Source organism: Macaca mulatta, chromosome 7 (assembly GCF_049350105.2).
Source record: "Macaca mulatta isolate MMU2019108-1 chromosome 7, T2T-MMU8v2.0, whole genome shotgun sequence".
Lineage (NCBI taxonomy): Eukaryota > Metazoa > Chordata > Mammalia > Primates > Cercopithecidae > Macaca > Macaca mulatta.
Genome location: NC_133412.1, coordinates 169142940 through 169170476, shown reverse-complemented (window position 1 = coordinate 169170476; position 27537 = coordinate 169142940). Strand labels below are relative to the sequence as shown.

General features: G+C 41.9%; 1 long non-coding RNA gene across 1 annotated transcript in view; it reads right to left on the bottom strand.

Moving 5' to 3' along the window:
* Positions 1-2498: 2498 nt before the first annotated feature.
* Positions 2499-27537, bottom strand: part of LOC144330389 (uncharacterized) — a 149118-nt gene continuing 124079 nt past the window's right edge. The window contains exons 2-3 of the long non-coding RNA XR_013396516.1: positions 25960-26092; positions 2499-4004 (exon numbers count right to left, since the gene is read on the bottom strand). This is a non-coding gene — a long non-coding RNA (uncharacterized LOC144330389). The remainder of the gene's footprint in view (positions 4005-25959; positions 26093-27537) is intronic.

Below are 27537 nucleotides of genomic sequence, written 5' to 3'. Positions count from 1 at the left end.
ATAAATAAATAAAAATCATCTCTTAGGAAAAAAAAAAAAAAAGGCTGTGGCCGTTTCGTTATCTTTCTCTCAACCAGATTGAATACAAACAGGTTCCATTTTCCCATCTCAGACTGTCTTGCAAACACCGTGATGTGATGGAAACAAAAGAAAATGTTCTTATGCAGTAATCCACAGCCTGCGTGCTGAAGCAAAGATTTCCCAACCAAAAACAAATAATGTCCCCTTATGAATAGCATCGGCAAAGGCCAAATTGATTAATTCCTGTTTCTACCGTCTTTGTGCAAAGACTGCTTCCCTCATCCTAAGTGGCTCGATCCAGTCCACACCATGGTGAATTCCAGGCACTGATTTTTCTAAAGCCCTCATTGCTTTGAGTTTTCATTCCTTTCTCCCATCAAAGTAAGACAGCAGCAACAAACTCATTTTACATTTTTACATTTTACATTTTTCTTGCTGCTGTTTTTGTTTGCAGGTGACAGTTAGATAATCAAGGTGGTTGGTTGCCATTGGCAGGATTCCCCAGCTGCGAGACAGATACCCCTAAGAGGTTTTCACCTGAGAAGCATTCAGATATTATTCAGGCCTTAACACATCCACTCTCAGTCACTTAATCATGCTCAAAACCTATTTGAACCAAACTCATGTTTGCTCTCCCGATAGAAGAAGTCTTGGTGTCGTGGCTGTGTTTATTTGGAATTTTAAAAGAGCACAGAAAATGTCGGGGATGTCCTCCTGGTGAGACATGAAAGAAGCATCACATAAAAATGCCACAGACGTTCCATGTCTTCACAGGGATACCCTCAGCCCAGTGCTCCTTCATCTTCTATTCCCATTTTTGCCTGTGACGTAGATTGTCCAGTCTCAGTGCTGAGGTCTCCTCTCTAGCTGAACCTTCCCTTTTCACCTCCCCACCAGGCCACAGGACACACCAGCCTTAGCCTTGTTTTATTTATCTCCCCCAGCCATAGCTTGGACAGTGTTGAATTCCTAAATGAGAGGTGGTTCTTGTTTATTTTTAACGATAACTTACAATACAGGGGGCAAGAGAGTAATAGCTTTGTCCCCAGTTAAGTACAAACAAAATGATTCCTATATATTTTATTTATAATTACTTGATGTCAGCATGCTTGGTTTCAGCTCCCAAGGTAAGATTGGAGAGCATTGTTAAATTAATTGCTCTGCGTACACTCGAGCACACATTACCTTATTCCAAGGATAAATATTAATGTAGTAATTCAGTTCTGCTGGGGAGATTGTCCATAAAATAGACATATCTATAAAATTACTAAAAATGTAAAGGTTGTTGAAGTTCCTCATTCTTCCTCTTAGTCTCAACTCTCCATAATGTTAATTGTTCTAAAAGCTGACAAATATTCTCCAGTGACAGGGAAGCCGCGGTAATTAAGAGATGACATGCCACAGAGCTGAACTAGCATCAGATACCATTTCTTGCGCCACTACCCCCAACCCAGTTAACCACATCATCTGCTAAGTTTGAAGCAAACCATCATATGATTGCCTCCCTCAGGTTGAAGGAGAGTCTCTTAATGGATGATGAGGAAGGCAAAGGGCTCCTCATCTTGTCTTTCCAATCTAGATCCTTCCTAAAACTTCTATTTATTCTCACAAACCAGTCATAGGCCAACTTGGCCTGTCTGAAGCTCTGCATAAAGCTAAATCCAGCTGGAGTTCCTTGCACTAGATTGCTGTAAATGAATAAGGAAGGAGGGGCTTTGGATGACTTACAAATATCTCATGAAACACAGGAATGTTGAATTGCTAGGGTGACCATATTCATAATCCATCTAGGACAATGTCTAAAGACATTTCATTGATTAAAGAAAGCTTATGCTTTCCATAGGAATAATCAGGATATTATACATCTCTGCTTAGTTTCGTCGTCGTCGTCATTATCATCATCATCATCCTTGCCAGCATTAATTGAGCCTCTATTCTGTGCCAGGCCCCTTTCATGTAAATTATTTCTACTTAAAATTCATACTACCACCACAAGCACACATCATGATTCCCAGTTTTCAGATGAAAAAACAGTGACTGGAAAAGGCTATTTTTTAATCTCCAAAGATCCAAACTTAGCTAATGAATATTTCCAATTGTTAGAAGCCATTAATTTAAAGCTAACAGTAAAATATAAGTATATATGACTAGGCAAAGGCTATTGCTAATAAAATGCAACACCTTCTGTCACATCAATGAACAAAAATGCAGAACTTTCAAGAAATAGTTTCTCACTTTTCAGACTAACAAAACAAGCAGTGGCTGACAGACTTACCTCTTTGCCTTCTTAATGGTTGGTGTGTCAAATTACTGTTATTTTCAGAGTTCACCCACTCAAAACACAGTCACCGTACCTACTTTGGACAAAGAAAAAAAGTTCTTTCATCTCTTATCTGTTTTTTTCCTAAATACTTAAGATTTAAGTATCAGCAACCTTGTTAAAACATCATTGAAATCCATCATATTTTTATTAGAGATCACTGAAAATACAAGTCCAGAGGGTACCTCTCTGTTAGTTTCCAACCCACTCCAGTCTTCTTAATTCCTTTCTAAGTTCAGTCACTAACTGCATTCCATAGCAGCTTTTACATTTAAAGAGCAAAGTCCTGCTGTTGGCTTGAGTAGACCAGGAAAGGTAGATGAAAGTGAAATGGGTGGCTATGAAAATGCTTTTATACACTCTCCATTTTCCAATCAAATTGTTGCCATTTTAGAAGTGGATGGCATCCTCGGGGTGTGTGTGTGTGCGTGTGTGTGTGTGCTTAATCAAATGACTGGAGAAATTATAAAAGAGAAAGATGCAAGCGATAAAATAAAAAGCAGGAAGCAGCAATGGGTTTCTCGTGATGACTTTGAGTTAATACTCCTCTGGGGAAGACAGAATAAAAAAAGGAAAGCACAAATACAGCAAAATCTGTCCTACAGAGTTAAAATCTGTTGGATCAGCCAAGCTTTTCTGGTAAAGCAGTACAGAATATCTTTTTACCCTGTTAATCTTAACTCTTACAACTGGAGAGTGACTAATATCTGAAGGTTGTAATCTTCGTTGGGGGTTGAACATGATGGAGGAATGATAAAGAAAATGCAGACTTTTTTTTTTTACATTAACTTGGGAATGCTGCCTGAAAATACTAGCACAATGTTGCCCTTCTCTCCCCTAACATAAGATCAGTTCATGAATGTGTATTACAGATCCAGCCATGGTACTGAACCTGGGATTTCCTTGGTGCAGTGTGATCAAGAAGCATGCATCGTTAGGGCCAACCCTAGAAACTGAGGGGTTTAAAGCATCTAGAGATGTTTTGTCTGTCTTTCACTCTTATTCCAGTGCTAGATTTCTGGGAGAGGTTCACAGGGCCATATTGGTTCTTCCAGTAAGTGACAGACATACACAGATTGCGAAAATCTACTGAGGGTTATTTCTCCTTTATGCATGGTTGATGTTAGTGGTGGTGGCTGTAGCTACTGGTTATTGAACATCTACAACTAGCTCTACAGAATGCTGGCATTCCATGTCTTGCTTTATATAATCCCTCCAACAAACCTGAAAGGTGGTTCACATATTCCCCCACACTTACAGAGTAGAAAGCTGAGGGTCAGGAATGTGAAGAACATGCCCAAAGTCACTACATCAGCTGTCTTTTGCTGTGTAACACATTCACAACACTTAGTGACTTAAAACAACACACACTTGTGATCTCACAGTTAGATGGGCACAACTCAGTTGAGCTTTCTGCTCAGGGTCTCTCTCAAGGCTGAAATCAGTGTGTCAACCAGGGCTGGGAGCTCATCTGAAGGCTCAACAGGGGATGTATCCACTGCAGGCCTTTTCTCAGGATCTTGTTGACACAATTTAGCTCCTTGAGGGTACTTCCTAGATGACTTCTGGCCAGTGGCCACTGGCAATTCTTTGCCACATGAGCCTCTCCAGTATTGCAGCTTGCTTCATCAAAGTGTGCAAGGCCAGAAGACAAAAAAGAGAGCTGCAAGAAAAACAGAAATCAAGATCTCATGTAACCTAATGACAGAAGTGACATCCCATTACCATTGCTATATTCTATTTGTTAAAAGCAGATCTTGCTCACATTCAAGAAGAGGAGATTATATGAGGGTGTGAATCCCAGGAGACAAGGACTAGTGGGGACATCTTTTAGTCTGCCCACCATACCACTCATCTAATTCCAGTGAGTGCCCTTGCCAGCATCAGCTCTTCATAGAGCACTCCTATTGCTACTTCCTCCTTGGCATATCTTTCTTATCCTTGGAGGCTCAGCACCAGCCACCTTCCTCCGAGAAACCTTCTCTGGTAGCTCCTGTCTTCCTTTTCCTCTCTCTCCCCAGCGAATCCACCTAGTACTTATAGCAGCAGATAACAGCAACTGAGAGTCAGTTCTGCTATTTGAGTAAGCTCAAGACACACTTTCAAGGTGCACATGTTCTCAAACCATGCAACATGATACCCCAGGGTTCTGCAGAGCTTCCTCCAGGCTGATATTTTGGAAAGAAAGGGAGGGCAGAGTTCTGAACCAAAAAACACAATGCTCACCCAACATCTGCCCTCGCTGACTTTATATTAGATTTCATTTGACAAAGATTCCATGCTCAGTATATATTTAAAAGACATTTGTCAGAGAAGCTATATTAAAAATGATAGGTTTCCCACATAGCCCACCACTGTAATATTTCTTTGGGAAAATGCATTTAAAAATCCAAATTTAACCCTAGGTAGACAGGAATATCCCCAAGTGTTGCTAAGATGTGGGTGGAGGATGGGGGGTGGGTGTGCAGAAAAGAATGGTAATTTATTAAGTATTTTTGTCTACTTAAGAGAAAATACTTTTTTTATGTGTCTCCTAGTATCCACCCAGAGGTATCCTCTGCATTCCCATTGCCTCAACTTTATTCCTGGCATTTGGACTTCCTCACCTGAATGCCTCAACAGGTTTCCACCTGACTTCTTGCCTCCAATTCATCCTCCACCCTCTACATCAAGTGAGCTTCCTAAACTATAAGAGGAAACACGCCATTCCCTTACCCAAACCCCTTTGATGACATCCCCCAAGACAAAGGCAAAATTCTCAGCTGGCTCATGAAGACTTTCATGGGCAGCTGTCGTTTATGGATGTTTTTATCTTTTGAACAACCTCTCTACACTTTGACGGTTCCCATATATGATTCCCACATTCCCATGATGGAATAAAACCAGCATCAACAATAACACGTTCCAGCCTTCCTTGCAGCTCGGACGCAGGCAAGTGACCCGGCTTCTTCCAATCAGACCCCCACTGTGAGAGCTGGATGCCAAAGTGTTATCTGAAGCAGCAGACCCAGTGGTGAGCTGGGAGATAGTCTCCCACCAGGCAGAAGCGGGGGAAATCTAATTTCTCTGGGAGAACTTTTGTTATCCAGTGTGGGATGACTGGTGCCAACAGTGGGGATGGGCAACCATGATGCTCTGGTATGCTGGGTATCACCACGGCTGCAGAGTTTCTGACTGCATGGTGTCTTAACCCTGTGAGCCAACTAAGAATGGAGTCTGTGATATGTCACTAGGAATTCTGACTAATACCAGGTATTTTATGTCCCAGCCCTGGATAATTTCTTCAGCCTCTTTCTTGGCACTTTCCTAGCATACTCTCCACTCTGTGGTCTGAGTGTATTAAAGATGTTTGGAATCAACCAGCTACTTCATTTTTTTTCTCTAGCGCCTGGGCATTTTTCACATGATGGCTTCCATGTCTGAGGCATTCTTAGTTGTCCCTTTTTTTACCTGGATTACTCCCACTGAGTTTTCAGTTGCTATCTTAAGTTTCACTTTCCCTGGATATTTTTTTTCGTGACTCTCAAGTTTGTGTAAATGTCCTTCTTCAAGATCTGTACTGCCCTTACAGCAGCACGGAAATGACTGATTTTAATGGGCAATTAACTCATGTACACCTGCCTCTAGATCATGGGCAAAGAACATGTGTACATTGTTCACCATTTGCGGTGGGCAGCTACAGTTTGTCATGCCCATAATCGCACTTTTTCTCTTGTCATGGGAAATGTTCTATCCAATTCAATCAGCCAGAATAGAGGCTGCTGCCTCCTGCAGATTTCCACCTCCCTGGCCTCAGTGGTTAGTAGTGTGGATACCTGACACAAGCTAGGATGATCAAAGCTCTCCATTAGGAATTTTCAACAGGAAAGGAGAAAAACTGGTTTTCAGCCCTGCCCAGGTTCCAAAGCTTGAGATGCAGGTTCAGGGATTTTAGTGGCCGTGCCCTTCATGTTATTCATCTATTATATAACAAGTTACCACAAGTTCAGTGGCTTCAAAAACATACATTTGTTATCTCACAGTTTCTGTGGGTCACAAATCTGAGTACAGCTTTCCTGGGTCCTCTGCACCAGGGCCTCATCTGCAAGCTGTAATCAAGGTGGGAACAGATGCCCCTGTCTCATCTCAAGGCTCCACTGGGGAAGGATCCGCTTCCAAGTTCACATGGCTGTTGACATAATTGGGTGCTCTTGCCCACAGGCCCGAAGGTCTGAGTTTGTTGTTGGCTGGTGTTGGCCAGAGGCTCCCTTCAGTTCCTACGTGACTGTTGGCTGGAGGCTGCTGCCCCCAATTCCTTGTCACTGGGGCCTCCCCAACAGGCCCACTAGCTTCATCCAAGCCAGCAAGAAAAAACACGTTAGCAAGAAATACATTACAGTCTTAGGTAACATAATCACAGAAGTGACATCATTTTACCTTTGCCATATTTATTGGTGAGAGGTAACTCTCAAGTCATGCCCATACTTAAGGACAGGGAATTGTATAAGGTTGTGAGTACTAAGAGGCTGGGATAACTGGGGGCCACCTGAAACTCTATCTGCCACACGCCTTCTGGGTAAAAGTCATTTTGGAATAAAGGAATAAAGCAGAAAAAAACAAAGATTTGAGGGTGTTGCAGGTTCTCTTTCCAATTGTACCTGACTCCCAGCTGGAATCCTACAAGTTTGGTTCATGACCCAATAAATTACCTGACATTATTACCTTTTTTTTCCCACGTAAGTCAGTATGTTTTGTGTCCATTTCAACCAAAAAGTTTCTAACTAATATGTAATTGTATTTTTAATACCTAGCATAGTTAATGAAATATGAGAGATGACCCTAATTACACTTTGATAAATCAAATTGAGAACCCTGCCAGTTGTTCAAATATTTTTGCAATATCTTTTTTATTTTTATTTTTTATTTTTTGTTTGAGACAGGGTCTCACTGTGTCACCCAGGCTGGAGTGCAGTGGCACAATCATGGCTCACCACAGCCTCTACTTACCTGGGCCTCAGGTGATCCTCCCTCCTCAGCCTTCTGAGTAGCTGGGACCACAGGTGCACACCATCATACCTAGCTAATTTTTGCTTTTTTTTTTTTTTTTTTTTTTTTTTTTGTGGAACCTGGGTTTTGTTATATTGCCCAGGCTGGTCTCAAACTCCTGGCTTAAGCAATCTGCCTGCCACGGCCTCTCAAAGTGCTAGGATTACAGGCATGAGCCACCATGCCCGCCCTTACTTTGGCAATTTTAAGTCACCAAATCACAGGATGTTGGAGCTTAGAGCCCTCTTTTTAATGTGCTCATTTTACATTCTGAAGAAATTGAGGGTGAGAGAAAACAAGTGAATAATGTGACCTTGGTTACACAATTAGTTATGTAGTGATGGAGCTGGAACAGGGTTCTAAATCCTGACTCTGCATCTGGTCCTCTCAGCAGGAAAGAGACACAACTAGACCCTAACGCGAGAGGTTGGGCAACTCAGTACCATGGAGAGAGACTTGCATGTGCCGGCTCCTCTATGCCCTTAGCCTTGAATGGCCAATGGTTTGAGTCCATGAATTAAGTATTGCAATAAGAATATCTGGTGTAGTAAGTACAAACTTAGCTGAGTGAAATTATTTGTTTTGATATGATTAAGAGTCTCAACAGTATAAGAACGATATAGCACATTCCTCTTGTGGCTGTGAGTACTACATAATTTTCCTTAATGCTTGTCAAAACAGGAAATTTAGATAAGTTGCTATTCTTTTACAGAAGTTCAGTGATTCTTGATAGTCAATTTGTTTTAGAAAGAAATCAGCATTCTTGCAGTACAATGATCTAAAAATATGCTCTAGGAAAAAATTATTTTATAGCTTTATGCAGAATGCATGTCTTTTTTGCTGAATAATGTTCTTTGCTTCTGCAGAGTCATGTGCACTCCCCACTGGCTTTGTTCACATAGTCCAGATAGTTGAAATGTTTTGCTTGCTCTTTTTAATATTTGAAGGATGTCAGCATGCATTTTGGCATAGTTGGAAATGGCCCACAAGGGGTTCTCTTTACAATATTTGAAAAAAGTTAATAATGTCTCAAATTTGCTACTTGTAGAAAATTGAATATAAATATTTTCAGTGGAAAAATATTACCTGACTCAAACTTCTCTAACTCTGCAGTTTTAAGGCACATTGAGTGTGACAGTGGTTTGTAAGTGTTAAAGCATGATACAAATGTTAATCGTCCTTGTTAGCAATAATAGTATTGTTGCTGTGAAATTTATTATTAACAGAGCTGGGGGCAGATGCTCCTTTTTCATTTAACACACCCACAGAAGAGATGGCTGCAAAGATGGTTAAAAATGGTACTTCAGTACAAGAAGCTGGGAGAGAACTGTTGTAGAACTCACTAAGTGGGGTTGGGTCCATCTTTGCCAGCAGATTTTGAACTCCTCAAAGTCTATTCATCTTTCCATCTGCCCCTTCCCCATGCCAAACACTAGATTCACAACAAATGTTCCTTGCTTTGCAATGAATGCCTTTCAAAGCCAAGTCACTCAGACTGAGCAGTTACGCGTGTTGCGAAAGTGCCGAGTTCACCTTCTCCATCAATCATATCTTGTGGCTCTTTTCTGTCTCTTTTGATTTCCTTTGAAATACCAGAATTTGTACAACTTCAAAATGATGCTAATTAGAAATTAGTGTAACTCAGGAGAGCTCCCACCACAAAGCATCATTCTGGCCCAGTCATCAGTACTGCTGAGGTTGAGCAACCCTGCTCTAGATTCGGCTTCAAAACAAAGGATGTGAAGTATCCATGGGACACGATAACACATAGGGTTGTAGAGATAGGTGCGGAACTGATGACAGATGCTTAGATGCCAGGTTAAGGAATGTGAACTTTATCCTACAGAGCAGAGATTGGCAAATTATGGCCAGTGGGCGAAATTCAGCCTATTTGTTTTTGCAAATAAAGTTGTATTGGAACATAAAAAAAAAAAAAAGAAAGAAATTAGTGTAACTCATAGAGAAAATAGAAAATCTTTAAAGTGGCAGCAATGAAGATGAAATATGACAAAGGAATGGACAAAATGGGTAGTTATTTTATTATGCTACGTAGCATTTAATTAAAGTTTTAATGTAGGAATTTCAGTGTGGGAAATCTCTCCTGAGTGCTTTAAACAAAGTCGCATCTTTCAGAAGATGAGAGCCATTGTTAGCTTTTGTCATTGTAACTCAGTCACATGAAATTACCGACCTACATTGATGGCTGTTATCTGATAAGGCAGGTTCAGCATCCCTTTGTTTTGGTGGGGGGTGATGGCCCTTACGTGGCTGATACTGGTTTTTGATCTTTCTCTTTTCTATCCTATTGTCAGCTCCATAGAATGGAAACTCAAGATGACCATAATTGATATTTCTGCCTTTTACTAATAGTGTGACCTTAGCAGGAGATTTATCTACATCTCTGTTTTTCTATCTGTAAAATGGGAATCATAGACTTGCTTCAGAGGCTTCTTATGACAAATTAAATTAATCTACATGAAAGTACTTTGCAATCTTGTAAGGGGTTTCTCCTGCCCTCCCTTACTCCCTCTTTTCCTCCCTCCCTTCCTCCCTCTCTCCTTCCTTCTTTCCTTTCTCCCTACCCTACTGCAAACAATAGTTGTAAGGGCATTTCTATTAGAAGAAGGCATGGGGATCAGCAGAAGCAAAGATCTTCCAGGTAATGGGGGTGGATCACGGTTAGGATATTACTTGTAAGTTATTAAATTTCACGTTGAATCTAGTAGGTTTATTTTTAAGAAACCTTCCAAATTTTATCTTTCTTATTATTTTTGTTACATTTGTTGTTGATTGTTGAACACTTGGAAAATAAGCCTACTACTTGTCACGTTACTAGAAAAGTTCTGTCTTCATTATTAACCTTCAAATCATTTGTGTCTTTTCAGATAAGCTTTGGAGATATAAACACACAGAGCTTCAGAACTTGGAAGGGCCTTAGAGAAAATGTATTCTACTTCCATCATATTGTGGAAATGTGAGCCAAGGCCCAGACAGACCAGTAAATCAGTAACAGAGTTGAAAACATAATCCAGGTTCTTGTCCGAGGCTCTTGTTGCTACTCTGAACCACTCCCAGCTCTGAAATCTGTTCCCATCTTTCTGCTGTCAACACCTTCCTCCCAAGGCATCATCACCTGTTTTGTAATCCAGTCATTCAGGATCCAAGGTGAAACTAGCAATGCCCTGGATCCCATTCTTCCAGAAAAGAAGCCACTGATAGTGATTGAGTTTGGCATCATGGGCAGACATATTCTGGTTTGGTCACTTTGAGTTGACTCCTACTTGCTTGGTGTGTTTTGTGGCATTCCAGAGACCTGGAAAAAATTCTGAAACTAGTGAAATCTCCAGCTTCTTATCTACACTGGGACACGTTGGAAAGAACAGAGAACTGGAAGCCTGATCACTGGGATCTGGCCCTAGCTCTTCCTCTAGCTCTCCATATGACCATGGGCATACGTCACTGAGCTTTTTCATTCATGCATATGGCCAGACAGCTTTTCAGTGCATTCAGTCATTAAAGCTCATGCCGGGCACTGGAAATCAACCCACATTCAAAACATTGTCTCTGTTCTTGGGTGGTACAGTCTAGTGGGGAAGGCAGGCATACAGAAAATATATACTGGGCTGCAGTAACTGGGATCAGGGAAGGCTTAATGAAATTGTACCAGACATATACTGGAGGTGATGTCCAGGAGAGACTGTACAATAAAGGTGAGGTTGAAGGTGAGGAAGCACTGAAGGAGTCTTGGAAAACAGGTGGATTCCAGAGGCGGAAAATGGTATTCATACATTCATTTACTCATTCATCTGCCCATCCATCCATTTATTCCATTAACAGGTGTTAAACATCCCCTACAAACCAAGAAATAAGGAGATGAAAAACACAGTCTCTGTTTCCACAGAACTCCTACGAGCTTGAGCAAAGACTCCAGGGCCACAAAAGAGCAGATGGGTTCAGCGAACCGCAAGTGACTCGCTCTGGCTGGAGCAAAAGCCTCCTGTGTAGCAACAACAGGAAAGACTAGAGAAATGGACAGGGCCTTGTACACCATGAAAGGCCTTAAGAACGGTCATAGGAAGTTTATGATTTACCTGGAGGACTGGGATGGGGCAGGGATGACATCATAGAGAGGAGGCAGGGATGACATAACCCAATTTGAGTTTCTGGAAGACCTTGCTGGTTGAAGCATGAAGAACGAATGGGAATGAGAAAGGACAGAGCAAAGAAAAGGGAACCACGTGGAAGGGTGTTGCTGCTGTCACGGGAGATCTCATGTTGACCTGGACAAGAGCGTGGTAGAGGAGACAAAGAAGATCTTACTGAGCAGTAATTACAAAATCTTATTTTAGATGCTCATTTTCCAAAAGAGAAAGTTGACAGATGATATGTCTTGCCCACAGGCATGACCCTGCTCAGAATTCTCCTACATGACATCTGATGCTCACTCTTGGGAAAACTGGACCCTGTATTGGTTCCACCACTGGCCAGGGATGGAGATTCCCTTGAGTTGACTCTCAGTTTCTTTGTTAGCCAGTCTGGAACTTGAGAACTGATGTTCCTCTAGCCTCAGCTCTGTGACCATCTATGCCCGCTTCCTGGGAGCTGACACCTGATATTTGCAGCATCTGCTTTTTCCAAGGACATTTGAGGTCTTGCAACTTGGGTGATTTTAATAGATACGGTCCTCTAGGAAGACAGAGGCCAGTTGAGGAAAAGTGGCAAGGGCAGGGGTAATTAGGGAAGCTATCTTAGGAAGCAGTGGCGGGACTGGATGAGGTACAGAAATAAGGAGGGCATCTAGCTGGAAGAAAGGAAACCTTCCTGGGTACAGAACAGGACTGTATGGTGGCCCTGGCTGTTTATGGTCAACAGGTGTCCTGATTGGCCATGGCCTCCCAGGCTGGAGGGTGAATATGATAAACGTCACCCTGAGCCTATGCCAGTAAGGCAATGATCTCCTTCTCTAAGATGCATTTGCTGAGTGGGAGGAGAGGAAGGAGAAGGATTTGGAAAGAGAAGGAAGGGGTGTCCCAGGAGTCAGACAGAGATTGATGATGGAGGCCTTGCACACCAAATGGAAAACATGTGCAGACGGGTCTCCACCCACCTTCTCCCTGCTCTCTGAAACCATAATGCTGACAGTCTAGGCTTGTGCTTCATAATGCTGGCTCCCTCTCCAATCCCACATGCTCAGCCTCTCTATGCCTTGGTTTACCCACACGCAATAAGGGATTAATAATAATAGGACTAGCACATTGTGTCTGTTGAAATGGTAAAAGGAAATAATACATGCATGTCCCTAGCACAGAGCTTGGCATACAGTAAGAGCTCAATGCAGACTGGCTATGACTTCCATTTCAGAGGGGCTCACTGGGTCCTGAATATTCTGGCCTGGCTGGTGTGTTTCACAATGAATGTCTTTGTGCGGATGCTTCACCCTCACCCTCTGAACCCCGAGCTACTCCATGACGAGCAATGTGATTCTTTTTTTCCTAAAAGACTCCTGTCAGTTACATACATTTTGCATGATCCCCTTCTCTTTAGAAAGTAGGTTTTCAAAAATAAACGCAGTTTAGGATGACATACTTTCCTCCTGCCTGCTACATTCCCATGAGCCCTGTTCAGCTGGAAGGAAAATCAGCCAGGGGTTCTCAGTGAGTATACCCAGCTGTGGAAATCCTTGGGCTATAAATAGTGAGTGTGTGTGGGTATTTTTTTTATAATATGATGGACTCATTTTTCCTGATCATAAAATCCATGGCTTCTATTTATAGCTACAATGTTGCTCGCTAGTACTGAGGGATTTTAAAAATAGGTTCCAGGAAATAAGATGTGCTTGGCTAACTCTCTCAGTATGGAGGCAGCAGAAGGGGCCTGGAGATTTGAGCCTGAGATGTAGGGTCTTTGTGTTAACCCCATGATGTCTCTGAGTTGTCCTTGGTTCCAGGTTCCCTCGGGTCTTGTGCTTTCAATTTGCATTACATTGCTTGGGCGAAGAGATTTATCTATTCACTCACTGAGAACTTGCTCTGAGCCAGCCATGCTGGTATGCTTATTGGGGAAATAAATAGAAAGTTCATAGAACCAAGGCGCTCACAGCCCAGTGGGCAGACCTGTAAATACATACAGGATTCCAGGATGAAAATGTGATAAATGCCATTGCACCGGTATGAGGAAAGGCCTGGGAAGCACCAAGAAGGTACATGTAATTATGCCCACGGCAGCAGGAGAGCTACCTGTGGTTGATGGAACAATGGCCCCCAAAGATGTCCAGGTCATAAACCCTGGAACCTGAGAATGTCATAAGGCAAAAGAAACTTCGCAGATGGGATAGAGTTCAGGATCTTGAATGGGAGATGGGAGACGATCCTGGATTGCCTTGTAGGCTCACTGTGGTCACAAGGGCCTCATTAGAGGGCAGCAGGATGGTCTGAGGAGAGAGATAGAGGAGAAGGTGATGTGACTACAGAAACAGAGAGAGATTGAAAGGTGCTACGCTGCTGGCTTTGACGATGAAGGAAGGGGCCATGAGCCGAGGGACGCAGTCCTAGGAGCTGGAAAAGGCCAGGACACAGCTTCTCTCCTAGAGCCTCCACAGGGCAGCATGGCCCTGCCAACACCTTGGTTTCAACCCTGTGAAAGTAATTTTGGACCTCTGGCTTCCAGAACTGTAAGAGAATTAATTTGTGTTTTTTTAAGCTACCAAGGTTGTGGTAATTTCTTTCAACAGAAGCCATCAGAAACCAATATACCACCCAAGGTACCAATTGGTATTGACACCAATATAGCAACCAAGGACTGTTGTAAGGCCCCGTCAGGTGATCAGAGCCACCCGATACCCATTCTTTTCTGATGACACCTGCACCCCACTTGTTTAGCTGAACCCCTTCCTTAGCAGAGCTTGTGTTTCAGTGAGGCAGGCTCACCTCTTGTTCTAGGGTAGGGTACAGGGTTTAGGCCTAAACTAATTAGTACAGTTATTGTTCAGGCTCAGGGCTGAGCATGCATCATACATGGATCCAGCTAGGTGAGAGCCCAGGGTTTTGTTTGTTTGTTATAGAGACAGGGTCTCACTCTGTTGCTCAGGCTGGAGCACAGTGGCGTGATCATAACTCACTACAACCTTGAATTCTTGGGCTCAAGCTATCCTCCCACCTCAGCCTCCCCAGTAGCTGGGACTATCGGTATACATCACCATACCCAGTTAATTTGTTAATTTTTTGTCAGGACGAAGTCTTGCTCTGTTGACCAGGCTGGATGGAGTGCAGTGGTGCGATCACAACTCACTGCAACCTTGACCTCCTGGGCCCAAGCAATCCTCCTGCTTCAGTCTACTAAAGTGTTGGGATTACAGGAATGAGCTACCATGCCCAGCCAAAAGCCCAGGGTTTTGTAGGATGGTTGTACAAGGAGATGGTTTCTCACTGCACCCCCGCCTCCCATCTTTGAGGATAAACGAGGAAGCACGTCTTCCCAAGAGGCAGGGGCCATGTTGAAACCATGAAGAAAGACTCACCCTGAGAAGGACTCAAACGCCAAACAAGCAGAACCTGGAGATACTGAGAGAAACAGGCCCTGAGCTGCTGGACTTTTCAGATGCACAAACCCATTACATTTTTTTATTAAAAATGGTTTGAGTCAGGTTTTCTCTTACTCGCTCCTAAAGTATCAAAACAAAAACTAGAGAGACTCTGCTATGAGCAGAGTGAGGGGGAAATGGGAAAGAAGATGAGAGGCAGGTGTTGTGATTGAAATCTTCATGTGGTAGACAGCCAGGAAGGCCAAGCTCCCTCTCATTGCGGGTAAGTGTGACCTGGGATCAGGTCCCAGTACTGTGGGTTTTCGGAAGAAGCTTGGCCAGGATTGATTATAAACCCTTATTTTGCAGATAAGGAGCAGGAGACACACAGAAAGAGAAGGGCTTGTTCAAGGTCACACAGTGAGTTCGTGGCTGACACAGAACCGAAGCCACCTCTTCATCATCCTGGCCTGGTCCACCCGGCTCTGCTCAGGCCCAGTTCTGCTGTATGGCGATTGGTCAACCCAGGCCCAGGTCAGCCACATACACACAGGTGCCCAGAACCCCACCTGGGCAGTTCACACCCAGGGATTCTAGGTGGCCCAGGCTCAAATGAAAAATGCTTTTATGCTTGTTGTCTGTATGTGGCTCACTGAGGAAGCAAAGACAGTTGCACAAGACCATGATTTTTTTTTATTTTTCTGTAGCCACAGCAGCCTGGAGTGGGAACAGACCATGAGATTCAGAGTCCTGGAGCTGAGCTGCAGCAAAAGCTGCCTCTTACTCTGTCTATGCCCACGGATAGATTGTTCAACCCACTGTTACCTCACATGACCTTTCTACCTTTCAAGGGACGCAGGACGACAGAGATAGTGGAGGCAAGGTGTTTTCTGAATTACAAAGTGCTGGACATCCACCATGACAGGCATCCCTCGGCTCATTTCCTCTCCCCTTGAAAGTGCTCTACAGAGACTGGGGACCTTGACAGACATCTTTGAACTAAAATGCTCCAGCCTTCCTTAGTTGGATATATTCACTGGCCAGAAAACACGTGGGATCAGCATGTCAAATAAGACAATGATATTTATTTGTTAAGCTTTGGAGACATGTGAAAATCTTTGTGGGAGGTTTGACAGTATGCAAGATATTTCTTTCCAGGAAACAGTATGAGATTGTAGCTAAAGAGTGCATTTTAACAAATATGAATGCTTCTTCCAAGCCATTGTTGTTCCTAGCTCTAGGTTCAGAAGGAATGTCTCCATTTCCTCTGCAACAACCACAACACACTACAAGTCAATGTCTAGTCCATGAAAGTGCAAGATGAGTTATCCTGGGTTCAATCAAATGGAGGCTTTTTTTTTTTTTTTTTTTTTTTCTTGAAACAGTCTCACTCTGTCATCCAGGCTGGAGTGCAGTGGTACGATCTCAGCTCACTGCAACCTCTGCCTCCTGGGTTCAAGTGATTCTTTTGCCTCAGCCTCTTGAGTAGCTGAGACTACAGGTGCACACCACCACACCCGGCTAATTTTTGTATTTTTAGTAGAGATGGGGTTTCACCGTATTGACCAGGCTGGTCTCAAACTCCTGACCTTGTGATCTGCTTGCCTCGGCCTCCCAAAGTGTTGGGATTACAGGCATGAGCCACCGTGCCCAGCCTCAAACAGAGCTTTGAAGTCAAATCTGGTTTTGTTTGCCAGCTCTGTCAAGTGCTCTTTGTGTGACCTTGGCCGAGGGGCTAAACTTCTCTGGGAATCAGCTCCCTCTCAATTGTCACTGCCTCTCAGGTTTGTTGAAGGATTAGATAGAGTGCGTGCTACCTAATTTATAACTTGCCCATGGTGGTCGTTATTCTATTAGTGTTGCCATCCTAACCATCATGACGGGCAGAAACAACAGTGGAAGATGGAGAGGGAACAGGCTTTCAATAGTCCACAGCATCCTTAGGCAAGGACCTAATTCCGCAAGAGGACTCCATTTATTTAGCCAGTATTAATAAGGATCCACAAGATGCCCACCGCAGAGATGCTGCTGGGATGAAGGAACAAAGATCATTGCTCTCAAACAGCCCACAGTATGGTGTGGATGCAAACGTGAAAACTATCACACAAGACAGAAATAAAGAAATACTGAGAGAAAAACAGACAAAGAAGCCTATAAGAGGAAACCGTGAATGCCAGCACTGGGGATCACACAACTGTAAACCCAGTAGGGACTTCAGCGATCAAATGATGCAACTTCTATTTTGGTGGAGAGGCTGCTTCAATTCCATAAATAGCCAAAACGGAGGGTTAAAGATAAACCTCCAAGTGTCAGGCCAGAGGAGATCTTTGATGGTGCAATCCAGCAGGGATTTTTCAATCATTGATTTCTGTGCAGTGAGAAAGATGTTTTTTTCAGCTAAAACACTTTAAAAACTTTGTCCTTCCTGCCAAACTCAGGGATACATGAACTTTCCCTCCACCGCGATGAAGTGTGCAGTGCAGAAAAGTCTGCATATTGGGCAAGACAGACTAATTTGTGCTTTTATCATTGAGTGCATCTGTGTAGTATTAAACTAGGAACTATGAGCCACAAATAGGGAAGACGCTCTTCCTGAACTGTGACCTTTGAGCAATTACAGATGGAGAGAAAGAAACACTCTCTGTAGTGTCATAAGAAGGTCCTATGATGCTGCTGGTTGCCCACTGATACCCACTACCCACTATCCCTGAATTCTTATAAACCCAATTTTTAGAAGATAGCAAGGAACCCAGCTTAAAAATAACCACCGCATTCCCCAGCTACGCTTTCACAGCGTTCCACTCAGTGAGATGTAGGTAGAAGTTTTGGGGTGGGTTCCAAGAAAGCTCCTCAAAGGGAGCAAATTCTTCTCCTTTGCATCTTTTCTCTTCTTCCATCCTCCTGCCCAAAACATAGATGTGATGGCTGGAACTACTGCACCATATTGCAACCATACAAACCAGACTAAGAACATCAGGGTGTCACTGGCCCTGAACCAATGCTGGCCACTCTCTACTTCTGAATTTATCTTTTTATGAGAACAATAAACCTATATTGCTTATGTCGTTGATACTTGGTTTTTCTGCCGTATCACTCAAGTGCCAATCCCTAAGTGATAAATAGTAATAATATGAGTATAATCCAACAAGAATTTCCATTTTTAGTTTAATTTGTTTTTAACAGTTTTATTGAGGTATAATTAATATACAAAAACTGTGTACATATGGAATGTATATAATTGGATGAGTTTGGACGTATGCATGCACCCCTGAGGCCATTACTATAATCGGGCAATAAACATATCCATCTTATCCAAAATTTCCTCATGCCCTGTTGTCTTTGTTTCTTATGGTAAGAACACTTAACATGAGATCTACTCTCTTATTTTTTCTTTCTTTTCTTTTTTTTTTTTTTTTTTTTTGAGATGGAGTCTTGCTTTGTCACCCAGGCTGGAGTGCAGTGGCACAATCTCAGCTCACCGCAAGCTCCGCCTCCTGGGTTCACGCCATTCTCCTGCCTCAGCCTCCCAAATAGCTGGGACTACAGGCGCCCGCCACGACACCTGGCTGGTTTTTTCTATTTTTTAGTAGAGACGGGGTTTCATCGTGTTAGCCAGGATGGTCTTGATCTCCTGACCTCGTGATCTGCCCACCTCAGCCTCCCTCTTAATTTTTTTAAGCACACAATACAGTATTGTTAACTATAGGCACTATATCCCATCTCCAGAACTTATTCATCTTACGTAACTGCATTTTTATACCCACTGATCATCAAATCCCCATTTCTTCCTGGCAAACATCATTTTTTACTCTCTGCTTCTACGAGTTTGACTACTTGGATACCTCATATAAGTAGAATCATGCAGTATTTGTCCTTCTGTGGCTGACTTATTTCCCTTAGCATAATGTCCTCCAGGTTCATCTATTTGGTCACACATGGCAAGATTTTCTTCTTTTTAAAGGCTGAATAATATTCCATTGTGTGGATATACCACATTTCCTTTATCCATTTATCCATTCATCCATCAATGGACATTTAGGTTGTTTCCAACTCTTGGCTATTGTGAATATGCTGTAACGAACATGGGAGTGCAGATATCTCTTAGAGATCCTGATGTCAATGAATTCGGACATACATATGTATATATATGTCTGTGTGTATGTATGTATGTGTATATATATGTATGTGTATATATATACATATACTTAGAAGTGGAATTCCTGTAGTTTTAACCATTATAAAATATCCCTAAATTCATTAATATTTGTTTTTTTAAGTAGCACTGTTAGATGTACATTAAAGAACATTCAGATGACAATGTCACCCATTTATGCCACCTTCTTCTCTAGTTTCTTAACTCAAGTTTAAGCCCAGGGCTTACATAAGTCAGCGTCTGAAGTTTCACTCACCTTGGGCCATTGGCTTTGATGCAGAGCAGTGTGGTGACATGCTGTTTTCCATAATTTCTGTTCATGACCTTCATTCTTTAATGCCTTAATTCAAGGCATATTGAAGAACATTGGCACTCTGTCTGTGTTTCCTATTTGGTTAAACTCAACATTGTGTTTTTTTCTTAATTGAGTTTCTATTGCTGGAAGGTAGAAAGCTTCTCCTGGAAATCAGCAAGATTCTGACTCATGACTCCTAAGTCACCGTCCTTCATTAGCCTGGGCCGGTCACACTAACTCTCCCAGCTTTACTATTCTCTAATCCATTCTGAGGGATCAGTCAATTTCTCTTGCCACCAGCTAACTGCATTGCCTGACCAATGTCATCCTTTTATACGTGTCTCACTACAAGACAAAGGCTTCGCTATATATAGACAAGAAAAAGGCTTCACTATATAGGTTGTGAATTAGCATGCTTACCGCCTAGAGGAAAGATTGTTGCTTTTCAAGACAATGAGAAAGTGCGGGACCCCTCTGGCCACAGATATTGGCTTTACTCTTAGTAAATTTACCTCCCGCAGATCTGTACTCAGGCCCTTCTGCCTGCAATAACTTCTGTTTTAACACTGCCCTAGAATGTAATCTTTTTGAAGACATTGCAAGTGACAATTAGGGATTCAGTTTAAGATAAAATCCAACTCTAGGTGGTGCTGCCAAGTCAAATAACTCAAATTAGTTGACAGCACCTGACAGGCAGAGGCAACATTTGCACAGAGGACAAGTTCTTTTAAAAATCAATTTTAAGGTACAGCTTGATTTCAAGACCACTGACATTTGAAAAAACAGGATCTCATATTCGAGGAAATACAATGTAATAACTGTTGCATGAAATTGGCTAAGGTTAATTCTTTAGTAAACTCTATGTTAAATAAATTCCATATCATGAGTTCAGCTCACAGCAATAATTTTTCTATGTCATCTTTATAGCATTCAGAGATAAAATAACTCTTTCATGTGTTATTAGAGGTCTTACTAGACTTCAAGATCCACCAGGCGAAGATGAGGAGGTAGTCAGGTTCTATGGTCACCGCTATACCTAGCACTGTGTCTGCCACATAACTGGGGTTCAAAAATACTTGATTGATTGCTGAATGACCTCCCCTGGCTAGTGACGTCAGGATTCTGCTGTCAACAATGATTGGCACAGCTGTATCCTGAAACAGCAGCATTTGAGCTTGGCCTGTATGGAAAAATGGGCAAGGAAGGGAGTGGAAGATGGCCAGTGGCAGAAGAAATATACCGGGAGGGACTAGAGTTTTAGCTAAAGGAACAACAGCAAGAACAAAACACAGAGATAAAGATATGCCAGGAAGACTGCCTGATGAGGTGGGGGCTTTCCATGATAGGGGATTCAAGAGATAAGGAGCCATGACTGGAGAGGTTGAGCCAGGACAGCAATAGGTAGAGCATTCAGCACCTTCCCTGTGTGCTATGGAATCACGAATCTTTCCAACCCCATTTGGAAGAAGTTTGAGAGTTATGAAGTATTTGACCTTTATCTTATGCTATTTAAAAATGCTTTTCAATAATCAGGTCAGCACTAGCACTTGAGCCAAAATGATGAACCCTTTTTTATTTCAAACTAGTCAGCTCGGTTATCACTTCTAAATGTAAGTACAAATATGACATTTCCTGCTAAACAAACTCCAAGTCAAACTCTAATTATCCCAAGATTGCCCTTTCCAGCATTTATGCCTCAGTGTGACACTGTACACCTTAAGAGTCCCACGTCTAGATTTTTGAAAACTTCTCGCCCTCTGATTCTGACAGTCCTTAAGCATGTTTTGTTGTAATTAGACCTAAGGATAAAATAGCTGGACTACTTGGCAGAATAGAACTCATCTGTTATATTAACACCTCTTCCAATATCCCCAATTAAGAATGGTACTGTGGGTTAAATGGCACCCCCCAAAAAGTATGTTTGAGTCCTACTTTCCAGTGTCTATAAATGTGACCTTATTTGAAAATAAGGGACCTGCAGAAAAATGAACTAGATCCCTCATACAAAATCTCGCCACATACAAAAATCAAACCAAAGTGGATTAAAGACTTAAATTTAAGACCTCAAACTATGAAACCACTACAAGAAAACATTGGAGAAAATCTCTAGGACATTGTCTGGTCAAACATTTCTTGAGCAATACTCCACAAGCACAAGGGACCAAAGTGAAAATGGACAAATGGGATCACAAGTTAAAAAGCTTCTGCACAGCAAAGGGAACAATCAACGAAGTAAAGAGACCACCCACAGAATGGGAGAAAATACCTGCAAACTACCCATCTCACAAGGGGTTAATAACCAGAATATATAAGGAGCTCAAACAACTTTATAGGAAAAGAGAATCTAATAATCTGATTTTTTAAATGAGCAAAAAATGCAAATCAAAGCTATGAGATATCACCTTACCCCAGTTAAAATGGCTTTTTTTCCCAAAAATAGGCAATAACAAATGCGGATGAGGAGGTGGAGAAAAGGGAATCCTCATACACTGCTGGTGGGAATGCAAATTATTATACCCACTATGGAGAACAGTTTGGAGGTTCCTCAAAAAACTAAAAAGAGAGCTACCATATGATCCAGTAATCCCACTGCTGAGTATATACCCCCAAAAAAGAAAATTAGTGTATCGACATGATATCTGCACTCCCATGTTTGTTGCAGCACTGTTCACAGTAGCTAAGATTTGGAAGCAACCTAAATGTCCATCAACTGATGAATGGATGAAGAAAATGTGGTATGTATACACAATGGAGTACTATTCACTCATAAAAAAGAATGAGATCCTGTCATTTGCAACAACATGGATGGAACTGGAGATCATTATGTTAAGTGAAATAACCCAGGCACAGAAAGACAAACATCGCATGTTCTCACTTACTTGTGGGATCTAAAACTCAAAACAGTTGAACTCATGGACATAGAGAGCAGAGGGTGGCTACCAGAGCCTGGGCAGGGTAGTGGGGGAATTGTAGAGGGAGGTGGGGACAATTCATGGGTACAAAAAAAGTTAGAATGAATAAGTCCTACTATTTTATAGCACAACAGAGGGACCACAGTCAATCATAACTTAAGTGTACATTTTAAAATAAAAGTTATAACTGGATTGTTTGTAAATCGAAGGATAAATGCTTGAGGGAATGGAAACCCCATTCTCCATGATGTGCTTATTTCACATTGCATGCCTGTATCAAAACATCTCACGTACCCCCATAAATATATCCTCCTGCTATGTACCCACAAAAATTAAAAATTAAAAAAGAAAAAGAAAAAAGGATCTTTGGGGATGTAATTCCTTTAAAATGAAGTCATATTGAATTAGAGTAGGCCCTAATCCAATGACTGATGTCATTAGAAGAGGGAAATCTGGACACAGAGACCCAGACACAGGGGAGAAGCTCACGTGAAACTGGAGGCAGAGACTGGAGTGATGGAAGGTCCGTAGCTGCTGAAAGCCGGGAGAGAGACATGGAGCAGCTCTCCCCTCACAACGCTTGGAAGGAACAAATCCTGCCCACACCTTGATCTTGGAGTTCTAGACTCCAGAACCATGAGAGAATTAATTTCTGCTGTTTCAAGCCACCTGGCTTTTGGGAATTTGCTACAGCAGCCCCGGGAAATGGATAGGGATGGGGACACTGAGACGGGGTGGCTTGCCTGATGGGCTGGAGTAAGTTTTACACAAAGCAGTCGCAGACTCGCGCTCTGATGTCTTGGACACACACCCAGCTCAAATGGAAGCCTGTGTTGACCTCTCAGCCTGCATGTCGCTATGCTTTGTATGAAGGGAGGGAACAGGAGAGAGCAAGGAAGTTATTGTTGGTTGGTGCTGGCCCTCCAGAGCAAGACAGCTTTCTTCCCACTCAAATCACTGTGCTCTGCTTAGTTGCCTAATGCATTTCTGTCACATACTAAGAATATTCCGAAAACTGTAAACTTGACTATGTCTCATAAGCACAGAGACAGGTTAGTGGATTCCATTTGTCATGCATCTGCTCAGTTCCCATTTAGCCAGAGTTGTTAAAAGAATGATAAGAAGAAAATCAATGTGCATTTTAGTTCCATTAAAAAATGAATAAATAAGAGAATATCCTGTCATTCATATAACTCCTTATAAAATCAACTATCTGACTCTATTTATAATTCAAAGTCTTTTCTAATGAGTGAATTTTTTTTCAATTAGAGGGTTCGATTTTACTTTTCAAGGACTTCACTGACAAGTTATATTTGGGGTAGGTTCCTTTGATCAAATTTCCCTGGACTTTTTCAGAAGACTCAAAACATCTGATCCAGATAACACCAATATAAAGAACAAGACCCAAACCATGTTTCCGAAATTCTCATGCCCAGAAATCCCAAGCCATTGGCTTGCATCCCTTTACTATATGTGATGCCACAAGTGATGGGGGCAGGGGAGGTAGGGGCAGAAAACTGGAGTGGAAAATGCTGACTTTTAGATCAAGATCTGTACACTTGAATTCTGCTGTTTATCTGATGAGCAACCCTGGTAATTGAAATAACCTCTCTGAGCCTCAATTTTCCCTCTGTATCTTGCAAAGTGACTCATGGTTGTCAGAGGTCAAAAAAATATATACACATTTTGGGTAGGAAACCTACTTCCTGAGCAGGAAGAAAAACTACTGCATCAGAAAAACTAAATGCAGTAGGTTCAAGTTCTGAACCCAAGTTCAGCCGCTCACTGCTCAAAAGCCAAACACCAGAGACAAGAGTTGATGAGAGGAAATGCGGGTTTATTCAACAGCTGGCAACTTAAGGAGATGGTGGACTAGTGTTGCAAAGAACATCTCAAGTGAGTACAAATTTCAGGCTCTTGCTATGTTAAGTGTAGGGGGAAGAGTAGAGGGTTGGGATCAAGAGGTGACCAACAACTGCAGGCATCTGAGCACCGGCAAGCTTCTGAGGAGGATAAGAACTTTTTTGTCTTCGCAGTTCACAGTGCTCCTATAAATCTTTAAACAAGACATAGTTGTTTACATACTTCCCCTTTAATCCTAAAGTTAGTTTTAAAAACCATGTGATTGCTGTTTTTGCATATTATCTCAGTGCTCTAAAATTATCCTTGCCTGTGTGCAGTAATGGGTAAAGAACTCTTAAACAAAAAGTGAAGTCCGTTATGTCAGCTCTTTGCTGTTTCACTGCTACAGAAGTCTATGAAAAGTAGTAGGAAGTTTGTGAAATTACGGGATGTGCACACTTGGAAACATTTCTTCTGTTGTGCAGTAGGGAGAGAAAGTACTAAATTAGGGATAAGGCAATGTCATGGCCAGTAAGATGTAAGAAAACACAGGTAAGATAAGGGAGAGGAGGAGGCTGCAGAGTGCTGGCGTTCTTGTGACCTCAGAAATGATGTTAGCCAGGACTTTAAGTTGATTTCAACCAAAGATACAGGAAAATCTGCTTAAGGCCAAGGAGTGCAGGCATCTACTCTGCTTTCCCTGCATAGGGGTTCCTCCTCACACATGTGAAGTAAACAGCAATGGGGACAGAGCAAGTGCTTCTCCTTGGAAAAGGCACTGGAGTGGGACTTGGGTAACATTTGACAGAAGATGAAAAGGGAAATTGTATGGAGATGGGAGAACATATTTGGAAGGGCTTGAGTACATCATAGAAGTGTGTGTGAGTGTGTGTGTGTGTGTGTGTGTGTGTGAGAGAGAGAGAGAGAGAGCTGGGCTGCATGCCTGAGAGCATCTCAGGAATGCCTGTTGGTTCCCCCATGGGATGGTTGTGAACTGGAAAGAAGCTACCTGCTCCTAAACCTACATTGCCTCAAATACCTTGCTTACCGTATGACCACAGTGGGACCTGGGTCACGGGAGGCAGATTTCACAGTCTTGGTGGTCTCTGTGAGTTTGTGTAACTATTGTGGTTTTGGGCAATTGTAGTGGGTTGCCACCTCAATGACTCTCCTATCCCTTTTCACAACCAAGAAAAGTTTAGCCAACCCAAGGGGAAAAGGTCACTGATACATATATAAAGTATCATGCTTATAATAGGCACTCAGTAAATACCAACTTTATGCACTCTTACAGTTGTATCAGAAAAGATAAGAATTGCTTGTCACAGACAGGCACAGAAACTTTAGACACTTGGCACAGATACACAGAAATCAGAGCTGCATTTTTTTTTAAAAGAATCATTAAAACAATCCAGTGATGTACAGCTCTGATGTACTGCTCTGCCGCCAGGGCTAGGGGTGGAAGAAGGGACAAGAGAGAGTTATTAGTTATAGGGTCCAAAGTTTCAGTTAGACGGTAGGAATAAGTTTTTGTGATCTAGTGCACAACACGCTGACTATAGTTAATAATAACTCATTGCATATTTCAAAATTGCTAAAAATAAGTAAAATTCAAATGTTCTCATCACAAAAGATGATAAACATGTGAGATGACAGACATGTTAATTAGCAAGATTTAATCATTCCACAATGTATACATAGGTCAAAATGTCACATTAGACTCCGTAAGTATATGCAATTATTATTTGCCAATTAAACTTTTGTAATACACAAAGCAAAAAAAGTTGAACTTAACTATTCCTGTAAATAAGTGGGAAAAACCTTAGACAAAGATGCAAAAGGCTGGGACCGTAGATTTAATTATGGCCTTACTTGGGTATCACCCGCAGAAGCCCAGTTAACTCCCTTCTTCTCTCTGGTCAGCTCCGACGATGGATCACTCTTCTCCTATTGCTCTGAATTCAGCAGATCATTCTACAATTTGCTCTGTATTTTGTGGAAAGACCTAGTGAACAGAAGGCAAAAATCCTTTCTTAGTAAAGTGGAAATAAAAATAATATGCTTTCTTAAATTAGAAAAAAAAACAAAACATTTTTAAAATTAATATTTTCTTCATCTAAACTAGCCAAATATTAAAAACAGATTCCTAAAGGTGATCAGACAAAAACCTTGTTAGAAGAGTATCAAAGAACACAGAGAGCTCGGAAATAGACATGTGAATTTAGAATATGAAGAACAGAATGTTTCACATCGGTGGAGAAAAAAGGACTATTTAATGAATGATTACATTGAATAATTGGCAAAATATTTGAATAAAAAAAATCCCTGCATCCTTCCTTATGCCAAAATGAAATCCAGATGGAAAAAGATGGAAATGTAGGAAATAGAATCACAAAATAACAACGCTAGTTATTAATAATTAGAAAACACTAGGTAGTCTCCGTGTCGGGCACAGTGCCTGACACATTCAAGGCACTCAGTAAACATTTGTAATATCCATTAATGCAATGCTTTTTATGTGCCGGATTCTCCACAGAGGAGTGCTTTACCTGCTTTTTTTCTCATTTAATCCTCAAAACAGGGATATGACACAGGATATAATAGTTCCCATATTTTATGTATGAGAAACAGAATCACAAAGAGGTTAGATAACTCCATTGAGAGCCACCAGCTAGCAAGTGTGGGGATGACATTCAAACCCTGAAATTTGGACTCCAGGGCGCTCTCTTGTTTTCTTTTCGTGTGTGTGTGTGTTGTGTGTACACGTATTTGTGTGTGTGTGTTCCTGGTAGATTTTAGTTTTTGTCTTTTTATTATGGAAAACCTTAAATATATAGAGAGATGGAGAACATGGTACCATGAGCGCCTGTGGATGTACGTACCACCCTCCATTTAAAACAACCATCAAGGCCAGTCCACTTCATCTGTATCCCCACGCACTTGGGTCCACTTTGGGTGACTTTGGAACAGATCCCAGACTTATTCATGTGAAAATATCTCCGCATGTGGCTCCAAAAGACACAGGTGTCTTTCTTCGAACATAATCTCAGTTCCATCATCATTCTAACAAATAACTATATCTTTATAGCAAATATTCAGTCAGTTTTCAAACTTTCCTTCTTGTTTCACTTTTCTGGAGAGAGGGATCCATTTACTGAGGTTATCTGACATGGCTTTCGAGTCCCTTCTACCCCACAACTCCCCTTTTTTCCCTTTATCCTTGTGAATTATCTGTTAAAGAAGCCAGGTCACTGGTCTGCAGTTTCCTATTGTCTGGGTTCCACTGACTATGTCCAGTGGTGTCACCAAGCATGTGTCTCCAACCCTGCATTTTTGCAGACTGGCCATCCAATATGGTTGAGCCCATATGGCTTAGTTCATACTTATGAGACAATATTTTGTTTTGAGATGGAGTCTCACTTTGTCCCCCAGGCTGGAGTGCAGTGGCAT